Genomic DNA, 12192 nt, shown 5'->3' with positions numbered 1-12192 from the left:
TAACGATGAATTAGACAAAATAAAACAATACTTCATCAACATCAATAAGTTTCCTCCACAAACCGTAGAAAATATTATACGCACACACCTAGACAAAAAGCAAAATCAACCACCAACTAAAGTAAATACAGCTCACGAATCAAAAAACCACGAAACCATATACTGCTGTATACCATATATTCCTGACATCAGCAAACAAATAACCAACATTTGGCAAAAATTAATAACAAAATATGACATTCCAGTTAATACCAAATTTATTCAAATACCAGGCACAAAACTGAGGTCTATACTATGTAAAAACTACACTGACAAACACCACACCAACATTATTTATAAAATACAATGTGATAACTGCCACGACTTCTATATTGGAGAAACAAGTAGAAAAATGGAAACCAGATTCAAAGAACATAAAAAGTCACCTTCACACGTTTTCGAACACTGCAAGTCAAATAAACACAACATAACCATAGAAAACACTCAAATACTAAATAAAGAAACAAACATAAACAAACGCAAAATTAAAGAAGCCTTACTTATACAACAACTTAAACCCAAAATAAACCAATATAAAGGAACGCCTTTATACCTATATTAATATAATAAAATAAATAAAATTATATATTCAAACATCTAATACCGCCCTCTACATTTCGACACACAGTTACACAACCCCTTTCAAACATGTGATCAGCTTCCGGTCAGTTACCTCTTTCTTTGTGAACCTGACGATGACCGAAGAAGGTCGAAACGTTGTTCGCTCTTCTATGTAAAATATTTTCTCAACCCAAACGAGCCGTTTTTGCATATAAATTTCTCAACAAGTGGGTTTCTCGACATCACTGAAGTAGAGTTTTTTGTTACCATTCATGAGAAAATTTGCTGTGTTTATATATGTGGTATTTAGGTGTACTTATATCTATTAACTGGTCAAAAATTTCTACAAAAGTGCAGTTCAAACACATCTAAGAATAAATTAAGCACAGACAGGAAAAGAAAACAACCAAACACAAGTTAGCAATAAAGGAAATATTTATTTATAAAAAAAGTGTTTTATCAAATGGTTCAATTCTTACCTATTAGAACTTGACTTTACTGGGGCTTTGCAAAATGAATGTATCAGACAAGGACAGAATCAAGAAAATTATTAAACCACTCTTCCAATTGCAGTGGCCCGGCATGGCCAGGTGGTTAAGGCATTCGACTTGTAATCTGAGGGTCATGGGTTCGAAACCTCGTCACACCATACATGCTCGCCCTATCAGCCGTTGGGGCGTTATAATGTGACAGTCAATTCCAGTATTCGTTGGTAAAATAGCAGCCCAAGAGTTGGCGGTGCGTGGTGATGACTAATTGCCTTCCCTCTAGTTTTACACTGTTAAATTAGGGACAGATAGCGCAGATAGCCCTCGAGTAACTTTGCGCGAAATTCAAAATATACCAAAACCAAGTGCAGTATCCCACAATCGTTAAGTTACCTATGTCGTGGCTATTCCAAATAACACATACAAAGAGCAGACAATTTAAACTCATACTAACTTGCACAAGTATATATGTCACTCTCTTAAATGGGCTTATTAAGATCCGGGAACTAAACACAGGCACAGAGTCAAACTAGTGCAAGCTCTTATGGAATATTATTATAGTATTTAGCTTTTACATAAACAAAAGTATTTATACGAAGTGAGAATCACTTGCTTCCTGTATGTGCATCAAACACGTGTAACACATCGGTACCACTCAAACATTTAGATGATTTCAACTGAAATGATGTTACAAAAATTAAAATAATAACTGTGCATAAAGATAAATAAACAAAGTGGCCATTTGTGCTAAAAACATCCAAACAGATTAAATTTTATACCATCAGCTGAGAAACACATGTGCATACGCTTATTCCTAGTTAGTAGACACACACTGTATGATAACACACCAATCAAACCAAACCACCATGCTTTTTCCATGTGTGTTGCCATCATCGCGTATAAAAGTATATAGAGATAAGCTAAGTAATTAATTAATGCTGCATTAAAGCACAAATTCCTCGTTCCAATTAAGAAAGACCGGTGTAGATCTATCGGATACAACCTTACGTAACAACAGACAAAACGACGTTGAAATGTATTCTCAAGACAGCTGGTAAAAATATTAAAACTTTAATTAAAATAAAGTACAGAACAATGTATCTAGTATCTTGAGACGTGATAATTGAATGGGTATATGATGGAAGCAACTTGGGTACACGTGATTTGAACTACTTTCCTTCTCAGATACCTTCTTTAACTATATTGTTGCATTGGACATATGGACAGCTTCTACCTTTTATCTGTGTGCTTGTAGATTATTATTACAAATTGCAAGACACCAACTTTGTTATCATAGCTGGGATACAACATGTTTCTGGTCTCTTTATGGAAAAATCTGATATTCTATGATTACCGATACCGTTAAGTACAAAAGATATCCTCTAACGCATTTCTTTCCATCATGGCATTATATAAGTTTCGGTTGTCACATTAATTCGTCATTTACGTAAACAAATTTATATATATAATATACTCTATTTTTTACAGTATGTAAACATTATTGTAGAATTAGTAACTGTTTACGGTCATATGCAGAATACTTGCACGAAAAGTTTGAATATACCTTACTAAGGATATACTTTAAACTAATTATGGAAATGTTACCCATTTTAAAAGAACTTCGAATATAACTTACAAAATATTAATTTAGAATACTTTAAATAAGACCAAATTTGATGAAACTTTGTAGAATCGACGGCAACTGCTTGCTGTTGAAACACAAGTTTAGAGGACGACGTTTCGCAAGTCTTTCCCCTTTCGTCTTCAGGTCACTTCAGTCTCCACAACAGGCAGTTGCCGTCCATTCTATAAAGTTTCTTCTTGAATACTCTGCCTAAACAATCTATCAAAGAAAATCAAATTTAATTCAACTGCGTTTATCCAAAGTACTTGTTTATTTACAAAGTTTTATACCTATTAAGACTAAGGAGTTTTCAAGTTAATGAATTTTTCTAGGTATTGTTGTTCAAAGACATTTGACGAACTTTCTGTTCTGTTTTTCGATAATTTACTTGGAAATAATTAATATGGTTTTTAATAATCTATCGGTAATGCAGTAAGCGATGAAGCTATGTTCTGTTTACTGTGTTTTACCTGAGTGACCTTTCTAATAACCCTTCACCATTAAATCAGAGTTTCACCTATCGCTGAAAAGAAAGCTACGTGTGCTACCACAATAAAAAGAAAATAGTTGGTTAGTATAAATTAATTTATTGAAATTATTTTATTTTAGTTTGAAATATAGCTACACATTTTTTTCTAAATATATTTAGTTATTGCTTTTAGCGTTTATATTTTGATTTGACCCTCTGAGTCTGTGAAATATTTAATTGTTCTAAATCGTTAAACATATATAGACGTATAATAAGGTTTTTATACTTGTTTAATATCAGGTACAATAACATGAAAGTTCAAAGCTACTAACATTTGTTTTAAGCAGCATGAAGCGTGTTTGTAGTAGAGGTATTTCTTGCTATTATAAATTATTGTCTTTTATGGTTTAAAATAATATTGAAGCTACGTAAGATTTCATGAAGTTATTCTAATTTATTTAAATAGCTTATGAAGATCAGGAATTACTAGACCTTTGCCTTGAGTTGTTTCGTGTATAAATTTGCTAACTTTTTTATCATTTGGATTTTTATCGGTGAAAAGCATTTCGAAGTACATATGTGCAGAAATCCTGCTGAGTCTGTGTTACGATTTTGTTTTAAGATATAATACGTAGGAACCTTTGAAGAAAATGACATTCTAGAAGGAAATAATTTTGAAAACAAGACATGTCTACGAGAATGATGACTTATGACATTCGAAGAAAATCATATCCAGAACAAATACATATGGCATGCATATCACGACGATGTCATTCTAAATGAATAATCTTCAAATACACCTATGCTTATGATGATTCTTAGAGAATAGAAGCTATCAAATAAAAGCTCCATATAAACACGTGAAACCTTTAGTAGAAATAAATGTCGAAAACAAAAAATGTCAAGTAATGAAATGAAGTTCTAAATAAAAACTCTTCAAAGATTATAATTACATAAAAAATATCTAGACTTATGTTAATAGAATTAAACAAATATTATTGATAACCAACACATTTAATTACAATAGCTCCATATCTTTTATAAATTGCTTATAGAAACACATAAAACAAAGCAAGAAAATCATGAAAAGGATGAGGGCTTAGTTTTGTCCAGCTTACCTCTGTATAACTTTTATATTTTACAACCATTTATTGAAAGAAAAGAACGCTTTTCCACATTGGGTGGAGTTTTGATAAAGTATTGGTAATTACGACAGCTGTCATCTTACATCAACAAAGATAGAAAGTCTTTGATACTAGCGCACATTCAATTCGTTGGGTGGTAATTGTTTAACAAGCTTTATACCATTTTGAATGGCAAGTCCCTTACTTTTGGCAACCATAGAGGCTACAAATCAAGAGAAAAATTGTTTGGTACTAAAAAAACCTACTTTAGGTTGTTTCAGATCGAATTCAGCTAATGAAATCGGGTACTGTAAACAAGACCTACTGAACAATGACTAAATCAGAAGAGTGTGACAAAACACCTGCACTTATCATACACAAAGGTCTAAAACTGAATAGTAAAACTACATCCATCATTAAGGTCACATTAATGTCAATCGTTTTAAATATTTTTTTTTAATTTCGATATAAAATATAGCAAAACTTTGATAGGTTTCCTTTATTTTTAAAGTATTTCTCTAACAATAGCGCTTTCCAATGGCTTAGCAGAAAATCTGGTAAGTCACATCAAAATAAACCGGGTTTCTGTATTCGTGGTGTGCAAAACATCATCGTGCACTTTACAATTACAAATGGAGTGCATATGTTTTATTAAAAAGTATCCCGAATGAAGAAATATGTATATAATTCTTTTCTTTTTATTTGAAAACAAATACTATTTCTTTCTGCATTTGAATTATTAAAGATATTTGAAGTTTTAAAAAATGAGTCAGTTTTAAGTTATAATTGTTCAAAAGTGAGTCTAATTACAATAATTTTGTAAAAGGAATACGGAATTACTAAGACTAAAAATTATCCAACTACTGTAATATTACGTGGAAAGTTAATAAATCGTTTACAAGTAAACATAGTATACACTTACAACTTTTTGTTTAATTAATGAATATCTATTGATTTATCAGACGAAGCTATTATTAACAGTACAAACTGAAACAGATGTCAACGCTTTTTTTGAATCAATAATCGTAAATGAGAAAATAATTTTACTTTGAAATATGTTAAATAAAATCATTATGCGAGCTTTAGAATAGCATGCAGTGTAATGTTGAAATATGTATACAAATACGTTTCTTAAATCAGTTCTTTTGTCATAGTAATTTACAAAGGTTTAAGCGATTTATATCAAAGGATAACCTCGTACTACTTTAAGTAGCTTATGATTGACTTCTTTTACATTGATATTTTACAGCTTCGCGGATCACATTTGTCAATCTAACCTTTACTAAATTAGTAAAATAATGATAATTTCGATTTATAAAGTAGAATCTGGTGGTCTTGTAAATATAGTAAAGCATAAGTTATATGTTTTTTATTACTTTAGGCCAGGCTGGCTTAATGCTTAGTGTGCCCAAGCTGTAAATCCGATGGTTTAGGTTCGCAGTTCGTTTAGGAGAATGATTTATTTTAAAATTGACGGTTCAGTCTCACGATTCGGTTAGATGAGAATAGCTAAATATTGGGAAACGGGTGCTTTGACTAGCTTTTCTCCCTAAATTCTAAAAAGAAACTAGAAAACTATAAAGAATGAAAAACATGAAAGTAACAGAAGAAAGAGCAGTTTCATTTAAGAATTAAAATACTACTAAAATTATGAACACGTTTATGTGTCCCCTATATATATAAATATACATATATATTGCTTGTTTTTGCAGAATCTCAGTTGTAAAGTGCTTACTTCTAAAGTTAGACTTGTATCAGCACGTTTGTAACACCTTCATTCCTGTTGAAATTAGGCCTGGCATGGCCAAGCGCGTAAGGCGTGCGACTCGTAATTCGCGGATTCGCACCCGCGTCGCGCCAATCATGCTCGCCCTCCCAGCCGTGGGGGCGTTATAATGTGACGGTCAATCCCACTATTCGTTGGTTAAAGAGTAGCCCAAGAGTTGGCGGTGGGTGGTGATGACTAGCTGCCTTCCCTCTAGTCTTACACTGCTAAATTAGGGACGGCTAGCACAGATAGCCCTCGAGTAGCTTTGTGCGAAATTCCAAAACAAACAAACAAACAAACCTGTTGAAATTAAATGAAACTTAATCCTGTACACTAATAGAGCAATAACCTGCTGCAAGTTCCTAACTAAATTATTATTCAAGGCAATAAACATTAAAATTTTTGTAAAAAGAAAAAACGATTGTGCTAACAGCTACTTAATAAACTATCTTTGAAATGTTAATAATATCTAAAATTAAAACCTCATTTGTTGAATATTGTTGTTGCAGCCTCCGGTAAGTCAGCGATAGGTATAGGAACTTACAACGCTAAAACCTGTCTTTGATTTACCAGCGATGGTGAAAGCACAGATATTCTAATGTTTAGCTTTGTGCTATATAACAAACTCAAATTGTTATTCTCAAAATAAAAGCATTTATAAAAAAGAAAAGTATAGTTATGCTTAAGCGTTTCTTATACACTTAGAAACTTTTGCTAGAACCCATTTAATTTACGTTCTCTTTCGGTTTGTTATAGGTAAGTTTACGGACTCACAACGTTAAAATCCATAGTTTGGTTTCTCATGGTAAAAAGTAGATAGTCCAATCTGATTTCGTTCTGGAACAAAAGCATTTGATTTGTAAAGTAACATACAATTATTTTACTTACAGTATTGGACATCGCTATAATTCTAAGTCATATTCCTCCCAGTAAAAACAACACATAACTTGGTGTGGCTTTACTATACAGCAAATAAACAAGATATAATTCACGTACACAACAACGTGTCTTTGTTCTTGGCCATTTTTAGTTAGAATATTTACTCTAATTAACTCCTTATAGTTTTTACAACACTAGAATCTGATTTTCGAAACCCGTGGTGGGCAGATAGCCCATTATGTAACTTTGCGCTTACTTACAAACAAACAAACGATTATAGTTTAATACTACACATAACATTTTGACATTAATAGTGTAGTAATAGCGAATCTTTTTTTAATAAACTGTTCTATTTTTTAAAGTTTTCTATTAAGCAAATTCCAAGAAATTTTCAAATCGTTGTATGGAGGGCTAATTCGGTTGTGTTTTTACGAGTTAATCTAAAGTTGAAGTTTGCTGCAAATAATAATCTGTATATCCTGATTTCAAGCAAAGCCACCTAAAGCTTATCTGTGTCAGCCGTTCCCAATTTTAAAGTGATAAACTGAAAGAAACGCGCCTAGTCAACGTCACCCACCGTCAATTCTTGAGTTACTTATGTTAAGCTTCATAATGGGATTTTACCGCTACTATTATAATACACATACGGGATCAAAGTAGAATTTTATTTTGACAATAACAAGACTCGAACCATGAAACGTAAGCTTCTCAAATTAACAGGTTAGCCACTGGTTACGTTAGTAAGACAGTGCAAATGAAGAAGCATAACTCGTATCTTCTGTACCAGTATTTCAAAATACTAAAGTTGCGTTTCCATACTTTGTTTGTTTGATTTTGAATTTCGCGCTAAGCTACACGAGAACTATCTGCGCTAGCCGTCCCTAATTTAGCAGTTTAAGACTAAAGGGAAGACAGCTAGTCATCACCACCCACTGCCAACTTTATCAAAACTGCTATATTTTTACCAACGAATAGTGGGATTGAACATAACATTATAACGTCCCCACGACTGAAATGGCGAGCATGTTTGGTGTGAAGGGTGCTCGAATCCGCAACCCTCGGATTACTTTCTTTCTTAAAGTGTATGGATTAATTATCTTCCGGTTTACGTATATAATGAAGAACTGATCACCAAATACGAACTAACAGCATAAGTTTTATTGAGTTTAATTTGAAAGCTACACATACAATAAATGATAATAATTTATGACAACCGAAATAATACGTATTTGAAATAAAATATATTCGAGTTGTAATTGCTTGTTTCAATTCACGAGAAGCGTGTTAAGTCTCTATAGCTAGTGATACACAAAATAAATTTGGTCATGAAAGGGATCATATTCAATTAGACAAGCTCTTATGTTCTTACTAAATTACCAAGATTAATTCTATCCTTTCACAACTACCCCCAGTGACACAGCGGTATGTTTGGGGACTTGCAACGCGAAAAACGGAGTTTTGACAACCGTCGTGGGCAGGGCACACATAACCTTTTAATAAAATACCTTTCATGATGAAATTTTTTCAGTTTGTGTTATATCGATAAATATTTTATCAAATACTGCGTTTTTCCTTTCAAATTTAATATGAAGCAATCGAATACTTTTGCACAATTACAACAGATTTTTTTTTCGAAGAACGTGTTGAAAGTAGCTTTTGGTTAAATGACTTCAGCTTCTTGGAAAAACAGTAATCCATTAAGCCAAAGATAGGATATTTCACAACTTTACTTCTTTATTTACATGTTAATAAGGTCCTTCGTTCTAGTGAATAGAGGGGATTTCAAATCATCAATTCATTCAGATGTTTAATGTAAATCTACGAAATGACTATCTGACACATGTATTGCTTGTATATAATCGTCATTTTAAAATTATTCAACTCCGGAGTTCCAGCTATTTTATCTCTTTTTCCCATTATCTTTCTGATTTCGCATATAATTATCTAAAAATAGCAACTCTAATTAGTTTTATCTGTTGGAAAGTAACTGTTAAGGTGGAAATAACACGGTTACAGGCATGAGATTTTGTAAATGTGTTTATGTATTGTCATTATATTCATGGTGGAGTTAAAGTGTTTAAGGTATCAGTATCACGTTATATATATATATATATATATATGTACATTATCATACTTTCTATTATTTAGTAACTTGCACCTGACACTCTTGGGATCAACCATCCCCTGCGTATTGTTCTCCTAGGATTCATTGTTCGTGGAGGCTTTGTGGCTCATGCAATCGAATCACCATTTTCTCTGACCTGTTTTGCATACTATAATGATGTTCTTACAACAGATGCCCTAAGGAATGTTACTCACTAAAGTTAGTGAAAAAAGGCGTAGGATGTTTCTAAATTTACCAGTGGATAAATGTCACTGATTAATAACATTTTGAGATGTAATAGGAATAGAACCATAGGTTTGTAAATTTGTGTATAGGATTCAATATTATAAGGGATTGTATAAGAATATCTGCTACAAACATTATTTTTATAACTTTATATGAATAAACATCAAACCCCTTCCTTTCACGCTTCATGGTAGGTGCTAAACGTTGAGTAAGCATCTTTCACCTTTCCCCCTCCAGAAGTACGACATACGCTTTGAAGCAAATATTTTAAACTTGAACTCATCCATCCATAACGCTCTTTTCCAGCACCCAACTGTCCAGTTTTTTTGTACTTTTTAGCAAATATCAGTCTCTTTACTATATTTGGAGATCGAAGTAAGGGTTTATTTAACTGTTACACGACCAAATATTTATGTTCTCTTTAGTCTTCTTGATACTGTAGATAGGGACATTTTTCTGTCATTTGGTACATGGTTGTTTATCTCATGCTTGAGATCAGTGACAGTCTTCCTTCTGTCCCGAAGACTGCATAAACGTATATCCTTAACACCAGTAACATTGACTTTAGGTGATATGCCTCTTCCTTTCCTATTTTAATATTTTCTTGTCTCGGTCTCACGATTTAAGGTGTACATGGCAGTGTTTAGAGAGCATTTTAAGTCTGCAGCAATTTGTTGGAGAATCCAACCTGCATCATGTAAAGCTTTCATGCGAACTCTTTGCTTTACTGACAATTCTCTATGTATTTTGGATCATAGCATGACAATAAAACTTAATATATAGGTTTATTTGTGTAGTGCTATTAAACTGGTTTATTCTAGCATGTACTGGTACCATATGCTAATCCGTTGCTGGCTTCTTTCTATATATTTAAGACACTGCATAAGGTACCACGAAAATTATTTCAATTCCTCAATTTAAAAGTGTTATGTTCATTCAAGCACAACCTGTGTATAATGGTACAAGTATATAGAAATTCTAAAAAATGATAAGCATTCTCACCCTGACTCCTTAATTGTAAACATGGATCAGTGAAGTATTACCATGATGTTGAAATTTACATTCTGTAATGAAGTGAAATGATTACTCCATTTAATGGAAATATTGACAAGATATTCTCTTGTTCTAATACTTTTTCACAGTACTGTAACAATAATTATGCCAAACATGTAAGTACGTCTATTAAAAAAGATCGTAAATGAAAATACTGCTTGTTCTGCTTGTGATTACCTTTAAAAATCGAACCCTGCATGTGTCACACATTTCTAGTTTCTTCACTTTTCTATACATAAACATATTCACCTCTGATAATATTCATCACACCGCTGTGTTACGTAAAAATAAAGGCAGTGCAGGTGTTGACAAACTGTTTCTGTTGCTCTTCAGTTAACACCAGTGTACCATCTTTGAGTTTTACAAATTTGAATAAGTTTCCTTAATCTATCATTTGTTTGTGTTTCTAAAAACTCATGCAGTTTTTATTATATATTACATTATCTTGTTTTTGTTTTCAATTTAATTGTGTTTGTCATTAAGCACAAAGCTACTCAACAGGCTATCTGTTCTATGCCAACCAAGAGTATTGAAACTCGAGTTGTAGCAGTAAGAGTCCTCAGGGTGACCGCTAAGCCACTAGGAGGAGAACAGTTTTTTTATATTATTTTATATTATTTCTGATTTGTTTTAACCAATGTATTTTTTTTTTTACGTTTTTCAGTTCGTCCTTCCTGTTACACCCAGTTAGCAGTGAATGAGTCTTCAGGTTTAAGGTTTTTTTATCTTTCTCTTTCGATGATCAAGATAATTTTTGTTACGTTATTCTTCTTCAGAACTAATGTGTGTGATAAGCACATCAGCTTATCTGCTGAGTCCACCGAGGGGAAGCAAACCCCTGATTTTAGCGTTGTAAGTCCATAGACTTACCACTGTACAAGCTGGGGGCCCAGAATTAATATATTTTTATATGTTATAATTGGAAACTGTCTTCAGTTCGTTCAAGAAATTTTCTATCTGTTATATCTTAACTATCGTTATGATGGCGCTTATCGTTTTATTTGTGTAAAGTGTTACAAAATTTCCTGTTTCTTTTCTAAGACATTAACAATATTCTCAATCTGTCCGTACGTTTTATCTACAGAAACAAACTTATATTACGTGTCTGTTTTCTCCTCTTCATTAGCGATGAGTTTACGGATTTACAACGCTGAAATTCGGGGTTAGATTCATGGTGGCCGATAGAGATTATATTAATGTTCACTTTATTTACCTATAATTCTGGAGAAAAGCATTTCATAGACATTACTACGTTTATCTTTAATAACATTACTTTTTATTATTTGTCACTTGTTTTAAAATTCCTTACATTAGTTAGAATATCTGTTTTTTATTTAATAGACATATTTCAATCAAAGATATTTTAAGTTTATCTAAAGCTCATTTCTGTTCAAGTTTGTTTTATGTGTTTATTTTGGATGAACATTTTTAAGAACCGGTAAAACACTCTTTCACTGTTCTTAAATCGTTTTGTCTTCATTTTAGGTAAAATTGTAAAATTAAGAGGTCAACTTTAGCAATTCCTATAAATAGCGCATCTTCATTGAGTTCAAAATAAAAGGTCTTACTGCGGAAAGTGAGTGAATGACCGACTTGTAACATAAGATTAAAACAACAAGACTGTTATTTAGTTAAGAAAGTATTTCTACCAAAGCAGTAGGAGCTGCTGATAAGAAGCTGACCATATGCAAGAATGGACGAAAGTATTCAAACTTGGAGCTATGACACATCACGGCATTGATTTCCTGCCACTAGTCGGAATTTACTTACGTGCTGTTTTAGTTAGTGGCAAGTTATTATGGTGTTATACAAAAATTACGTTCCACTTATTAATTAA

This window comes from Tachypleus tridentatus, chromosome 6 (genome assembly GCF_004210375.1).
Source record: "Tachypleus tridentatus isolate NWPU-2018 chromosome 6, ASM421037v1, whole genome shotgun sequence".
In the NCBI taxonomy this organism is placed as follows: Eukaryota; Metazoa; Arthropoda; class Merostomata; order Xiphosura; family Limulidae; genus Tachypleus; species Tachypleus tridentatus.
The sequence above is the reverse complement of the archived record's forward strand: the minus strand, read 5'-3'. Positions refer to the sequence as shown.